Genomic DNA, 14,894 nt, shown 5'->3' on the forward strand with positions numbered 1-14,894 from the left:
TCAATGCCATTAAGACGCACATTGTTTGCATTGGTACCCCTACACCCGCTTTGCCACTTTCACTCTGACCGGCCCCCCTTGGCCCTTACGCCCGGACCTACCTGCGAGGCAAGAAACCTTGGAGTCATTTTTTTTTTTTAAACTTCTCTTTATTGGCAAGGAGCAGTAGCAGGTGCATTACATACTACATCAATAAAACGTATTACATGTTTAAGGGTATGGACAAACAATCAGTGCATTAGTAACATGGCAGGCACATTCACAAAAACAGTTCAACCCAGTGGGGGGAGTCACAGTTCAGCCTACACCCCTGTCTGATCCGGCGATGGGGGCAAGGATAAGAGCTCCAAATCATCTTTGCTGTTCAAATAGCTACAGAACACTGTCCACACATTTTTGGGGCGAGCATTCACAGGCAATATATTGATATAGTCCTCCTCACACAGCTGTGTCCAAGTGAGAGCCTTAAGCCACATTTCTAGCGTGGGGGGGGGATCGCCACTTCCAACACTGCAGAATACATCTCTTGGCCACTATGGCTCCCACGTTAAAAAATTTAGCAACCCGTCTAGCCCCCTCTCCCTCCCACTGCCCGAACAACACAGACAGGGGGTCAGGATCAATCCGGAACCCCACCATCTCCGAGAGGGCCTCAAGCACAGCTTCCCAGAACGGGGCCAGCGCCCCACTGGACCAGAACATGTGTGCGTGATCCGCCTTGTTGGATTTGCATCCCTGGCAAACGTGGGGTTGATTTCGTGCGAAGTTCTCAACCCCATGAGGAGTGTAATACAGGCGATTAAGGAGTTTGAATTGCACACATCTAAATCTGGAGTTGAGGGAAACCTTACGTGTGTGTGTACACATTTTCGTCCACATCTCATCAGTGATTGTCAACCCCAGTTCCTGGCTCCATGCATCACAAATCTCATAGGATGGTTCTGCAGTACGTTCTTTCAACATTTTGTAAAGGACGGATATCATGCCCCTGCCCCCTGCAGAGTTAGCAGTGTAGCAGATTTCGGTGGACTCTGGGGGTTTGTCCGGGTATGAGGGCCACATGTCCTGCACTGTTGCACTGAGTCTAAAGTATTGCAGTAACTCCAGTGGTGAGCCAGAGTGCCCTGGCCTCCATGTCTGCGGGGTGATGAATTTCCCTTCCGGTAATAGATCGGAAAGCGCCCGATACCCCAGGTCCAGCCAGTGTCGCATGAGGAGTTTATCCTGCGTGGGGGCGAGGCCTGGGAATGACCATATGGGCAGCCATTTATAGTACGGACGGAGGTTAGAGTGGGGTTGCAGCATCTGTTCTATGCCCTCATTGTGGTGGACACTGGGTCAGCCGGGGCGTCGGAATGATACGAGTGGAAGAGGATCAGGGACATAACATTTATCTCCTCGGTTGCCAGGATCTCGAGTTTGACATGAGGAGGTGGGTCTTGGTGTTTATACCAGTGAGTTGCATGTTGGGCTTGTGCAGCAATCCAGTATCGAGCTATATCTGGCGCATTGAGACCCCCCTTCTCGTATGGTAAAGTCATATGCTGCCTTTTCCCAGCGTGCCACAGGAACCTGGCAAACCCATCATGTAAGTCTGTGAAATAGTGCTTCCCGGGCCAGAGTGGGATGTTGGCAAATAAGTATAGGAGCTTTGGAACTATAATCATTTTGATTAGCGACAGTCTTCCCGCTAGGGACAGGGGGAGACTACTCCACCTCTTCATTCTAGCTTCTGCGTACTGCGCAGCAGCACCATAGTTGTCAGCCAATAGGGAGTCCCTAGACAGAGAGACCTGGACCCCAAGATATTTAATGCCTTCTGGGGCCCACCTGAGTGGGAATTCGCATGATGGTTGAGGGGTTGCAGGTGTAAGAGGGAAGATATCTGATTTGGTGTAATTTATAGTGAAGCCCGAAAATGTACCTATTTTGATTATCTCATGGAGGTTTGGGTCTAGGTGGACTGAGGGGTCTCTGATATACAGAAGCACGTCGTCCGCGTACAATGATATAATTTCAGGTGTGTCTCGCAGGCGTATCCCCTTACAAGTATGTTTGTCTCTTACACTGTCCGCAATTGGCTCGATAGCCATCGCAAATAGTAGGGGGGAGAATGGGCACCCCTGGCCTGTCCCTCTGTGGAGGGTGAAGGGAGCTGAGAGATGAGAATTAACCAGGACTCTGGCCACTGGGTTTGTGTAAAGCAGTTTGATATAGGAGAGCATGCGTGGGCCGATTCCCATCTTCTCCAGCACCGCCCACAAGTACTGCCATGAAACCATATCGAACGCCTTTTGGGCATCTAGTGTCACAGCAACTGCGTTAGCTTAAGGATCAATTCTAGAGATGACATTGAATAGGCGCCAAATATTTAAAGCAGTGGAGCGGGCAGGGACAAATCTGCTTTGGTCCGGGTGGATTAGGTACGTCATGATGGGGAGGAACCTGTTCGCAATGATCTTGGTGAAAATGTTGGTGTCTGTATTCATAAGAGAAAGAGGTCTGCAGGTGCCACACTCCTCCGGGGGTTTACCTGGCTTCGGGAGTACAGTGATAATCGCCTCATGCAGGGACTGGGGGAGAGTGGCGAGGTGGAGGGACTCATCCCACACTTCATGCAAGCGCGGGGCCAGTAGAGAAACATGCTCTTGATAAAATTCAGCGTTCAGGCTATCCGGGCCGGGGGCCTTGCCTTTGGGGAGGGCAGAAATAGCCTCAGTGATCTCCTCGAGAGAGATGGGAGCGTCCAGCTGCTCTTTAGTGGCGTGGGATATGTAGGACATGGGGATACCGTCAAGGAGACGATCCAGGTCCTCAGGGCTATTCTCACTCTGCGGGGCATAGAGGGCAGCATAGAATTCCGAAAAGGTCTCAAGAATGGGTTAGTCAGCCCAGTGTCGGACACCGTCCTTGCTCCTAATACTGTCAATACGGGTTCTGCCCTCCTCGATCCGGGCCAGCCTGGCCTGGGTTCGACCAGGTCTTTCCCCCTCGCCATACTTACGAGCCCCAATGGGTCGTGCATAATATCGTATCTCCCTGAGGGCATGCGCCTCAAAGGTCTCCAATTCCGCACGTTTCCGTGGCAGCTTGGGCGGGGAGGGAGCAGAGGCGTATTCACGCTCTAGTTCCTTGAGCTTTGACTCGGAGCATTGTAAAGAGTTCCTAATGTCTTTCAGTACCCCTGCTTCCCTAGAGATACACATCCCTCTGATGAACACCTTGAAAGCCTCCCACCGGACCCCATCAGTTGTGTCATGACGTTTATTGTTGTCAAAGAACGAACTGATATCCGCAAGGATGTCGGCCTTAAAAACTATGTCATGTAGTGCCTCAGATTTAAAGCGCCAGTTGGAGTGACGAGGTAGTGCAGGCTGCAGGGTAATGTCGAGTGTCACTGGGGAGTGGTCTGAGAGTGTGCGTGGCAATATCTGCATGCTGAGGTTCTTCCCCATCAGCCCGGCCGACAGGAGGAAGAGATCGATTCTGGAATGACTGTCATGTGCAGAAGAGTAAAACGTGTACTCCCTAGCCAGTGGGTTGAGAGCTCTCCAGGCGTCAATTAGGCCAGCTGGGCCCATGTGTGTCTGGAGCCGACGAGCGGCTCTGGACATCGTCCTGTGTGCAGTGCCCGATCTGTCAAGCTCAGTGTTTAATATAAGATTCATGTCCCTCCCCCAAATAACCGGGATCCCAATGTATCTCAGAAGTAGGATATTGATATCATCGAAGAAGTCGAGGGTGTCTATGCTCGGGGCGTATGTGTTGACCAGCAGGGACTCTGTGTTAGCTAATAGGCAATGGAGGATCACGTATCTACCCTCTCGATCTATGTGGTTAGTCCGTAAGGAAAATTCCACTGATTTGTGAATCAAGGTTAGAACTCCCCTGGACTGAGAGGATTATGCGGTGTAGAATTTATTGGCGCCCCATGCCGGCGCCAGAGAGGAGGAGAGATGCGCAAGTGCGTGGGTTTCTTGTAGAAGGAGAATATTGGCCCCATGCCTGGGCATATGCCGTTATCCTGCGGGCCTTAGTGAATTTACTGAGCCCCCGAACATTCCATGACATTAGCCTAATAGCCATGTTACGTCTTTATGGGACATCCCAGCATCGCGTAGCTTTGATTGTTGACCATGTGGTGATTATCAATGCAGTGACACACCCTTCCACCCTCCAAGCCACACTCTCCTTGCCATTTTTAAGATAACATCCCTCAACCTTGCCACCCCCCACCCTCACTGCCCTCCCCAACCAAGCAGTGCACAAGAACCCGCCCCAAGACCCAACAAAGGTGCGCCCAACGGAACAGGGGCACACCTGCTTGCACGCCCAACTGAGGCACATACAACAGTCATAACATGCCAAACTCGACATTGCAGCTGGAGCGGGGGTCGCTGTTGCCGTTAACCCAACTTGAGTGTGAGATTGGTGCAACGCACCGTGATTCATGCAGCGGTATCAATTAGTACAATACAGGGAGCCTTAACAACAGGTTACAATTAGCAGAGGATATAGAGGATGCAAGGTTCATGAGTACAACAAGGGAATTATGACGGCGCATGTGTTAACAGCACCCAAGGCGGACCACCTGTGCGGGTCAGCGTTCGCCTCTTCAGCCATCGACTATTGGCTCCACGACCAAGTCGGGAAGCGGGATGTGGGCCTCGATGAATTTCACTGCTTCCTCCGGCACCGTGAAAAAGTATAACTTATTGCGATGAGTAAGCTTCAGGCGTGCCGGGAACAGCATGGCATACTCCATTTTCCTCTCCCTGAGCAACTTCTTCAAGCCATTGAACTGCCTGCACTCCATTTGCACACTGGTGGAAAAGTCTGGAAAAACTTTAATAGTCTGAGATTCAAATTTCAGTTCCCCCTTCTCCCGGGCCAAGCGTGGTATATGGTCTCTGTCCCAAAAACTCAAAACTTTGGCAATGATCGGCCTAGGGAAGTCCCCCGGCTTGGGACGGGGGGTCAGTGCCCGATGAGCGTGCTCAATCGTGAAGAACGGGAAGAGTTGGGGATTACCCAGGAGGTCTCTCAGCAGGTTTTCAACAGCCTGCTCCATCTTGCCCTTGAGGGCAGATTCCGGGACCCCCACGATGCAGAGATTATTCCGACGGGACCTGGACTCCAAATCATCGCATTTTGCCTTGACTTGCTTCATGTCACGCACCAGTTCAGAGACAGTGTTTTGGAGAGTGTGCATTTCATCCTCATTGGCCCCGATATGTGTCTTGGCCTCCGCCAGCCTGGTACCATGTTGATCCAGTTTGGCCCGCATAGAGGCAACACTTGCATTAATGTCATCCAGCTTCTCGTGGAATGATGCAAAGTTTTTCGCCATGGTTTCCATCAAGGTCGTGAGGTCAGGCTAAGGCGGGCACGAGGGTGCCTCAGAATCGTCCTGGTTCAGTGGTGACCCTCCCCGCTCCTGTCTGGGAAGCGACTTAGCGTATTTGTCCATTGCTCCCACCTTATTGGTCCTGCGTGATTTACTTGGCATGCTACGGGAGTGCACAGGAGCACCACAGGGCATCCCTTGCATGGTGTTAGGTCTGAGGTCCTTGAGACCCTTGGGTACAGTAGTATCGTGACAAGAAGGGGTGCCTCAATCTCCCGTTACCAGGAATTCAAATTCGGGGTAGGGGTAGTGCTGAGCTGCTCACTGGGCAACAACGTTCCAGAGCGGGGCCACATACCTCGTTAGTAGTAGCAGCGGCGGGAGGAGGGCGTAGACAGAGGCCACAGGGTAGGCATAGAGTGTGGGCGGCCAGATGCGGCCAGGGCCGGTCCCCAAGGGCGTTGGGTCCATAGGAGGAGGGCTGGATCCGCAGCGGCGTCGAGGGTCATGCAGGGGGGGTGGCCTTGCACCAAGTCGCAGGCCAGAAGGTCCCCACAGTCCAGTTTATCGCCCCAGTCCTTCAGTTCTGCAGCAGTTTGATTAGTATAGGGACCCAGATCCGGTGGGACTCACGTTGCAGGCCAGCCCAGCGCGGGTTAAACACACCAACCGCAGCCCCCACCTTCTCACCTGCTGGCACGCAGTTCAAGTCTTTCAGCCGCGGCCAAGGCCTCGGCCGCCTCGGACCGCTCTCAGGGGATCAAGAAGAAGATATGCGGAGGGCCGCAGTGCCCAATTTCGTGGCGGGTGGCAGCAGTCAGCATCGCACCATAGGCGCCTCGTGGGGGGGGGGCGGACAGCGGGCTGGGCACAGGTGTGGGAGGCTGTGTTATCTCCGGGCGAGTGGTATCACCTCAGCAGCCCTGGAGGGGCTGGATGGATGGATGAGTCAATGGGGCGGCCACCAGCCAGAGTCACCACCACACCACCGGTCGCATCTGCTGTGCCAGCCCGTCCTCTGGGCCAGCCAGCAACAAGGAACAGCCCAGGACAGCAGCAACTTTAGGCGCTCCCAGGTCCAGGGGGACAGGACCGGGAGGGAAGCGCCGCCCAAGCGACGCGCAGAGGGTCAGGTGGGCAGGCGGCCAGGCAATGAGGAAATATATTCCGCCACTCCAGCGGCCTCCAGCAGGCTGACCCTGCGGCGATAGCGTGCGGCTCCTCAGGGCACCAAAGGCAGACAAGCGCTCCGCTAGGTCCAGGAAGTCAAAATCACAGCGAGATAAAACACCAGCAGCAACAACACGCCGCCTGGTAGGCCTCAATGAGCGGGGGGCAGGTTCTGGAGAAAAAAGGGGTCCTGCTCGGAGATAAAGTTACATTTTCCACCCCGACATGGATCAATATGTCCCTCAGAGGACGGCAAACACGATGCGCTCACTCCCAGCGTCAGATGGTGCAGGGAACCGCTGATGCAGGCGGATATACAGCAGTCGGGCATGGAGCTTGAAAGCTAGGCAGCCATCTTGCAGGCTGCTCAACAACACCCCCCCTGGAGTCATTTTTGACTTCACTCTCTCCTCCTCTCACATTTCAGACATCTCTAAACAGTCCATCAGCTACACCTCTTCAGAGGTACTCTACCTTTTCTCACTTTCCCCCAGTGACTCAGTGTCTCCAGAATACTGGTTCTCTTTAGGCTGGACTACTGTAACAGCCTCTTCCAAAACCTCTCATCTTCTGCCTGGTGCCCTGTGCAACTCATCCAGAACAGAACTGCAAGACTTATCCTTGGCCTCAAGCCCAGGGACTGCATCTGTCCAGTGTTGACTTCTCTTCACTGGCTCCCTGTGTCTTCAAGGATCAGGTTCAAGACCCTCTACATTATTCACAAGGCTTTCTGGGTCCTGGGACCTACCTACCTGCAACACTGCCTACCTAAATACTGTCCCTCATGAGCCCTCCGCTCATCTACCTCCAACCTTCTGCGAGTGAGCCGGTTCTCCAAGCAGAGACTATCATTATCCTTAGCAGGTGCCTCCCTCTGGAATAGCATCCCTGCCGTCCACCGTCTTGAGCCTGATCTTCTTAAGTTCCGGAAACTCCTGAAGACCTTCCTCTTCTCCTCTTCCTTCTCTCTCCCTCTGCCCTGCTAACCTAGTTCTCTTCACTTTCCCTCTGTCCATCCTCTTCCTTATAGCTTGATGACTTGCCACCTGGTGTACCTCAGAGTTTTACAGGTCCCTGGCACCACCTGCCAGTCCTCTTTCGTGCTTGCCTTAGAGCCTTACACCCCACCCACACTCACTGCACTTGAGAAATAACCCAAGGGAGTGGCTCTCTCTGCACTTACCCCAGTCTCCACTGACCGGGTGCACTTGGACCTCCGCCCACCCTGCAACCGTCTTGCACTTGCATGATCCGTACACTCTGTGCCTGAAGATCATCTGTCTGTTCTCCCTTGTCTTCACCCATAACTGCAGTGACATCGGGCCTCATTACAACCCTGGCGTTGGACCATGGTGCTATTAGCACCATGGTCCATGCCGGATTCCGCCATGGTGGATGGCGGATTTACCGCCCCATTCCAAGGTTGGCGGGGCGGTAAATCCCCATTCACCATGGCCCCTTCCCCATTCCCATTTTTGGCCCATAGGGCTCAATGGGAATGGGGAAGGCGCTAATTACGGCACCGTAAATTACGGTGCCGTAATTAGCACCAAGGTCCCTTAACGGGTTGGACTTTAACGCCGGCAAAAAGCAGGCATTAAAGTGTGAATCGGGCGTTAAGGGTTTAACGGCGCCGCAGCCTTTTACGGCGCCGTTAACCCCTTAACGCCAGGGTTGCAATGAGGCCCATCAACTGCAGAATCATCGTCAGGCCTATTTGCCTAAAACTTGTTAAGTGTATTTTATGCACTTACTGGGCAGATTAGTATCATCTCAGAATTTCAAGGGCTCTGAGCGATTGTTGTATTTTGACAATTTGAAACACTGTGTATAGGCACTTTATAAAGTTTAATCTGCACCTGTACAAACCATGCTATACAGGCTCCTGCACTCCAGGTGTGAAGGCAATACTGGGACACAGTATTGAAGACATTCTTAACTGGAAATTCTGTGCAAGACAGTGGAAGTAGCTGTTTGCAGGAAGCTAGAGAGTGGGGCTAAAATGCTCCTGGCAGATGCCTTCCCCATCCCCCTGTGATACCAGAATCTACTTGGCTATACACATATTTCTCCTCCCATCCCTCTCCTCCAATAAAGTGCAGTGTCTTTCTGTGTTGCTTTGAGGTAGAGTCTCTAAAAGCTGCACCCTCCAGGAAGATTCCCCCTACTGTCTGCTCTTGAGAGAGGCGTCTTGCCTCACATGCATAGGTACATCTCCCCAAGTCTCTGCTTGTACATGCTCTGGTGAGCCTTGTCCTGGTCTCCACTCTTTCTGTCGCTTATGCCAGAGTAGAATGACCAGTGCCTTGCTACATCTTAAGAACTGATAGCCTAACTCTCAATTACACCTCACCAGACTCAAGGGACAACTCAGTACTAACAAATCATTGCTACTGCACTGTGACTATGTTCCTCTGCTTCCTGAACAGACACTGTCTACATGTGTAAGGCATCCACATCTGCAACGTCCAATAAGAAATAACACATCAATCCTTATACAAATGACTGAACCCTATTATTTAAAACCTAATGCACTGTTTTCTTTTACGATTGTTACGATCTGCCCCTCTTCTTCGCCATTGAAATGAGTGACGTGAATGAAAGGCGTTCTCCCACTGTTGCTAAGGATTGTTATCAAATTGTCTGATATTTTCCTATCATGAGTGCCAAAATGTGAGAGTCTTCTCCTGTAAACTGATGATATAAAGGATCCAGCCGATATGACCTTTTGCTTCAAGAAGTCGCACAGAGCTCAAAGCGCAAGGAACTTACGTGGGAAAAAGAAACTGCATTGATATAATGTCCAAATCCCCTTTGTGTATATGTGCAGGGATAATCAAAGAGAGAAAAAGCTTTTCATCACACAGTCTAAGGTGGTAAAGTGAAGCGACATCAAGGTGGAGACATGTATATATAATGTGACTTGAGGTGTTGTTCAACTTTCATTTTGAGATTTCTTAGGCTTGCATCAATTGTTTTATTGCATACATGAAGACTTACATTTATGATGGAGAAAATAAAGCTACAGTCATGTGCCTTTACATAAAATTGTAGTGAGACAATTATTGACTAGAGAGCATGTCCAAGCACCCCCCTGCCTTCCACAAAAGAAAAGGAATTATACGATAAGAAAGTACACATTTGAAACTGCACTTTGAACTCTGCTGGAAATGCAGCTGTTATAAAGAATGGTTATTTTGTGCACACTAGTAGGGATCAGATATAGCATTAGCTTGCACAATTAGAGTGTTTAAAATAGAATAGATTAGGTGACAGGAAGGCATGTGCACAAGATTGGGACTTACTACACAAGTAGGGCGGACAATTGTAGGTAGATAAGGTTGCTGCTACCCATAGGAAGGGAAATAATGTGACAGGCATGCACCAGGAAATCAGTAGATAGGAAAGAAAATGTGTCCGGCAGAGAATAAAACATGACAGCAGTTGCCATTTTTAAACTGCACAAGCATAGCCGGGAATATAGTTCTGTAGCTTTAAGAGAGCCTAACAGCAACACACGCTATTGCAACAAATACAGTTAATTCAGAAACAATGCTGCACTGGCTGTACATAGCTGCCTGAAAGGAATGTCCAAAGCTAGGACACCAGAAGGACAGTTTACATAATGGACAAGGTGTCTAGGCAGCGAGCGTTCAACCACTAAGGTAAATCCGTTACGACAACACAGCAGACTATTTGAAGTCCATGGGACCAACGGAGCAACTCAGAAAATGCCCTAGCAGTTGACAGATTAATGATTAATGTCTCAGCAATTGGCTAGGCATGACAGAGAAGAGCAAGTGCAGTTAAAAAGACAAAGTAATTGCCACAAAGAAAATATTAAACATGGTCAAAGTGAAATGACTCATAATAGTTACTTATAATGTGTGAAGAACAGGGTGGCGCGATTACTGTTGCAAGACAGGGAGGCCTGGAAAACTGAAATTTGGGCAAGGACAAAACTCTTAGAAACTCAGAGATGTCATGGCTGGGATAAAATGGCTTGTATTATTTAATTATGAACAAGGCGCAATACACTTGTCCTCTCCACCCATCTACCTATACATGTCATCATGCCACAAGTTCAAGGATAGTGTAAACGCATGCTAACCGATAAACATGTACCTTTTTCACCGCAGCAGCGGGTTTTGGGATAATCAACAATGTTCAAGAATGGTGATGTAGCACATGAAATGGGATGTTTTATGGGTGCGATCTTAAATAGAGAGTTACCCAATAAGTAGGGTGGGACATATAGATATGATATGTAGCTTAGCAATGAGAACCAATGAGTAGTAGAGGTAGGCTTCCAGAACTCAGTGATAATGATGACATCAGAATGATTCATTAGTATTATGTAAGCTGTGTTTTCTGTTCAAACGTTGGAGAATTTGAGAGAGAGAGCTTGGCTGTTAATTTCATTTTTCACCCAGCTTTGCATACATTCAATAAAGCTGGGTTACCTTGCATTTTGCATACCACCATCGACTCAGTGTTGTCTCTTTATTGGCAAATACCAGGTAGAGGGCCGTGCATGTTTTGAGCCCCCTGTTTTCAAAAATGTTCTGTAATGATTATTTATTTAAATATTGTTATGTTGTTTTATCATGCGACATTTGCACTTTTCGAGTCAGGATATTATTTTCACCCTTCTAGTAAAAAATGATGAACTGAGAATTGCACCTTGTTGGGCAAGTAGAACATTCAAGCAATGTAGTCAAGTGCCTAAATTGCAGACTATTCTCAAATCCCATCTTTACAACCTAAACAAAGCGTGTAATCCTGGGCAACTCATTTAATCACATAGTGCTTAACCTGCCAAAATGACCAGTTCCAAAATATTTCAAAATTGCTAGCCCCTGAGTCCGTTTTAGTCCTCGAGGTACCCTCTTCAGAAAAGCACCACTCATGGTTTAACTGTCTGCAGTATTCCTTTTTATATAATATTATCAAATGGTAGTGGTTATGGACCTCCTTAAAGCCAGTCATAATGCTTGTAATGAAACCAGTAACTGTAACCAGTAACCACTTCCTATGATGTCATTGGTGGTCAAAGGTCAGGTCACTGCCAGGTCACTTTCGCTCATTTTGGTGAAATGACGTCCCTGAAGTAAGGGGTCTTCATCTGAATTTCAATGCTTATTTGAAACACTGCCATGGTTTAGTTCGTTTAGGGCACAGGTCAAATGGGTCTGTGCCTTGGTGCCCAAAATCCCTTAAAATGGGGGTTAAGATGGATTGTAACAATCAACCCTGTTGGCCACCCTATTCTGGTGAACAGGAAAATACACAAAAGGCTAGTCAACAACATCATGGTAGTGTGACTGAGCAGTAGATCATTAAGCACCCAAAGCAGCTGAAGATTACCCTCTTGGAGGAGACAAAGAGCTAGTCCTACAAGCCCCATCTTTGTGCTGGAGAGGTGCAACATTAGGGAAGGCCTCCTACATCACAGGTCAAATGTCTGCAGAGTCCCTAGTCTGTACTCAAGATGTCAATCAATTCAAAGATGTAGTCAGTCCACAGAGTGAGCCTGGGACACCTCTGAGGCGTACAAGGGCAGGATCCTCAGAAAGGGGTTGGTACTGGGTATTTACACTGGTACAGGGATAGAAGTACCAGTTAAGACCTTCAGGAGATCAGACATAATGGGTCAAGCAACAGACCCTCTCTGACAAGGATGTCAGGATGTGGACCTGGACCAGGCAGTCCCAGCTGCCATATCTGGCCACAAACACATGTTGCCTCTGTGCCTGAGAAAGGCAAGGTTTTGATCAGGAAAAGGCTTGTCTTAAAGGGAATGTTTGGCCCTGAAAGGACATGAAGAAGTCCAAAGGACAAGATTGCCAGAGGCTTGGGTAAAATATCTTCACAAAGCCATTTTAGAGTGTGTGGTACTTTAAAAGGAATTATGCAGTAAAATGCAAAAGTGCACACGAGAAAGGTAAAACACATGGAAGGGAAATATCCAGTAGTACCAGCTCACCCTGGACACATCATGCAAGCAACAGTAAAGTTACTTAAGACAAAAGAAAAGAGATACAAAGTACCCTTTGATACCTCGCTGTAAGGTGATGTGTGCAGTGTAAAACAAACAAGTAACTGCATAACCATAGGGACTCCAAAATAAATGAGCTAATCAAGATCAGTAAGTCTTCACTTACCTTCAAAAGTCAGGACTGGTTCAAAACAAAGCTAAACATTGGGCGAGGTGGTCCATACATGCCTAACGCAAGGTAATGAACTAATACATACTACAGTAGTCTGATAGTCACAACCTCCACAGATTTACAGGGTCATTCATAGAATTTTGCACAAAAGTGGCGCACGCGGCTGGCGCACAGTGTGCGCGTGTGAATGTCTGCGCCAGCTGCGTGCGGTAAAATTGATATCCGCGCACAGCGTATTCATGGATTTTAGCCTCCAAAACCAGCCGTGGCGCAGAGTCGCACAGCGACCCTGCGGCAGCGCCAGTTACGCCCCCAAGAACGCCCTCGCGCAAGGAAAAGCCATCAAAATTCCCAATTCAGCGCAAAGGGCTGCGCTAACCCTGGACCAGTATACAGGGCTGCCAAACAGCAAACGCCGAGCGGGGAACGTGTATTACTGGGGTGCGCGGGAAGTGCCACACGCGATTTCAGCAGGGAACGTGTATTTCTGGGGTGCGGGGAAGTTTAACACGCGATTACAGCAGGGTACGTGTATTACAGGTGTGCGCGGGAAGTGCCACACGCGATTTCAGTGGGGTATGTGTATTTCTGGGGTGCGGGGAAGTTTAACACGCGATTACAGCAGGGTACGTGTATTACAGGGGTGCGCGGGAAGTTCCACACGCGATTTCAGCAGGGTACGTGTATTTATGGGGTGCGGGGAAGTTTAACACGCAATTTCAGCAGGGTACATGTATTACTGGGGTGCGCGGGAAGTGCCACATGCGATTTCAGCAGGGTACGTGTATTACTGGGGTGCGCGGGAAGTTCCACACGCGATTTCAGCAGGGTACATGTATTTCTGGGGTGCGGGGAAGTTTAACACGCAATTTCGGCAGGGTACGTGTATTACTGGGGTGTGCGGGAAGTTCCACACGCGATTTCAGCAGGGTACATGTATTTCTGGAGTGCGGGGAAGTTTAACACGCGATTTCAGCAGGGTACGTGTATTACTGGGGTGCGCAGGAAGTTCCACACGTGATTTCAGCAGGGTACGTGTATTACTGGGGTGCGGGGAAGTTTAACAGGCGATTTCAGCAGGGTACGTGTATTACTGGGGTGTGCGGGAAGTTCCACACGCGATTTCAGCAGAGTACGTGTATTTCTGGGGTGCGGGCAAATTTAACACGCGATTTCAGCAGGGTACGTGTATTACTGGGGTGCGCAGGAAGTTCCACACACGATTGCAGCAGGGTACGTGTATTTCTAGGGTGTGGGCAAGTTTAAAACATGATTTCAGCAGGGTACGTGTATTACTGGGGTGCGCGGGAAGTTTCACATGCGATAGGCCCTGTGCGAGTGAGGTACGTGTATTTCGGGGGTGCAGGGGAGTCCTACACGTGAATTGGCAGTGTGGGTCCTCCCAGGTGTTCCCTCTACACCCTCCACGGCCCCTGCAGGCAGACCACACCACAGGGGACTACCCTGCACCCCTGGTCATGTCCCGCAGGCAGCCCATCCACCATGGGCATGCCCCCCCAGCCAAGCCACATGTCACCTTGCACTAGTGATCACCAACGCATTACCCCCTTGCACCCCCACCCCCCAGCAGTGCAGGGCACCTGCCAGCAGGCCCCCACTCATGTTCCCCAGCACCCCCACCCTCAAACAGTGCAGGGCACCTGCCAGCAGGCCCCCACTCATGTCCCCTTTCCCCCCCACCCCCCAAGCAGTGCAGGGCACCTGCCTGCAGACCCCCACTCATGTCCCCCAGCACCCCCGCCCCCCAGCAGTCAGGGGCACCTGCCAGTGGGCCCCCACTCATGTCCCACTCATGTCCCCTTGCACCCCCACCCCCCAGCACTGAGGGGCACCTGCCAGCAGGCCCCCACTTATGTCCCCTTGCACCCCCACCCCCCAGCAGTGCAGGGCACCTGCCAGCAGGCCCCCACTCATGTCCCACTCATGTCCCACTCATGTCCCCTTGCACCCCCACCCCCCAGCAGTGCAGGGCACCTGCCAGCAGGTCCCCACTCATGTCCCCTTGCACACCCACCCCCCAAGCAGTGCAGGGCACCTGCCAGAAGGTCCCTCTCATGTCCCACTCATGTCCCCTTGTATCCCCACCCCCCAGCACTGAGGGGCACCTGCCAGCAGGCCCCCACTCATGTCCCCTTGCACCCCCACCCCCCCAGCAGTGCAGGGCACCTGCCAGCAGGACCCCACTC

This window comes from Ambystoma mexicanum, chromosome 12, assembly GCF_040938575.1.
Source record: "Ambystoma mexicanum isolate Mex_15411 chromosome 12, UKY_AmexF1_1, whole genome shotgun sequence".
In the NCBI taxonomy this organism is placed as follows: domain Eukaryota; kingdom Metazoa; phylum Chordata; class Amphibia; order Caudata; family Ambystomatidae; genus Ambystoma; species Ambystoma mexicanum.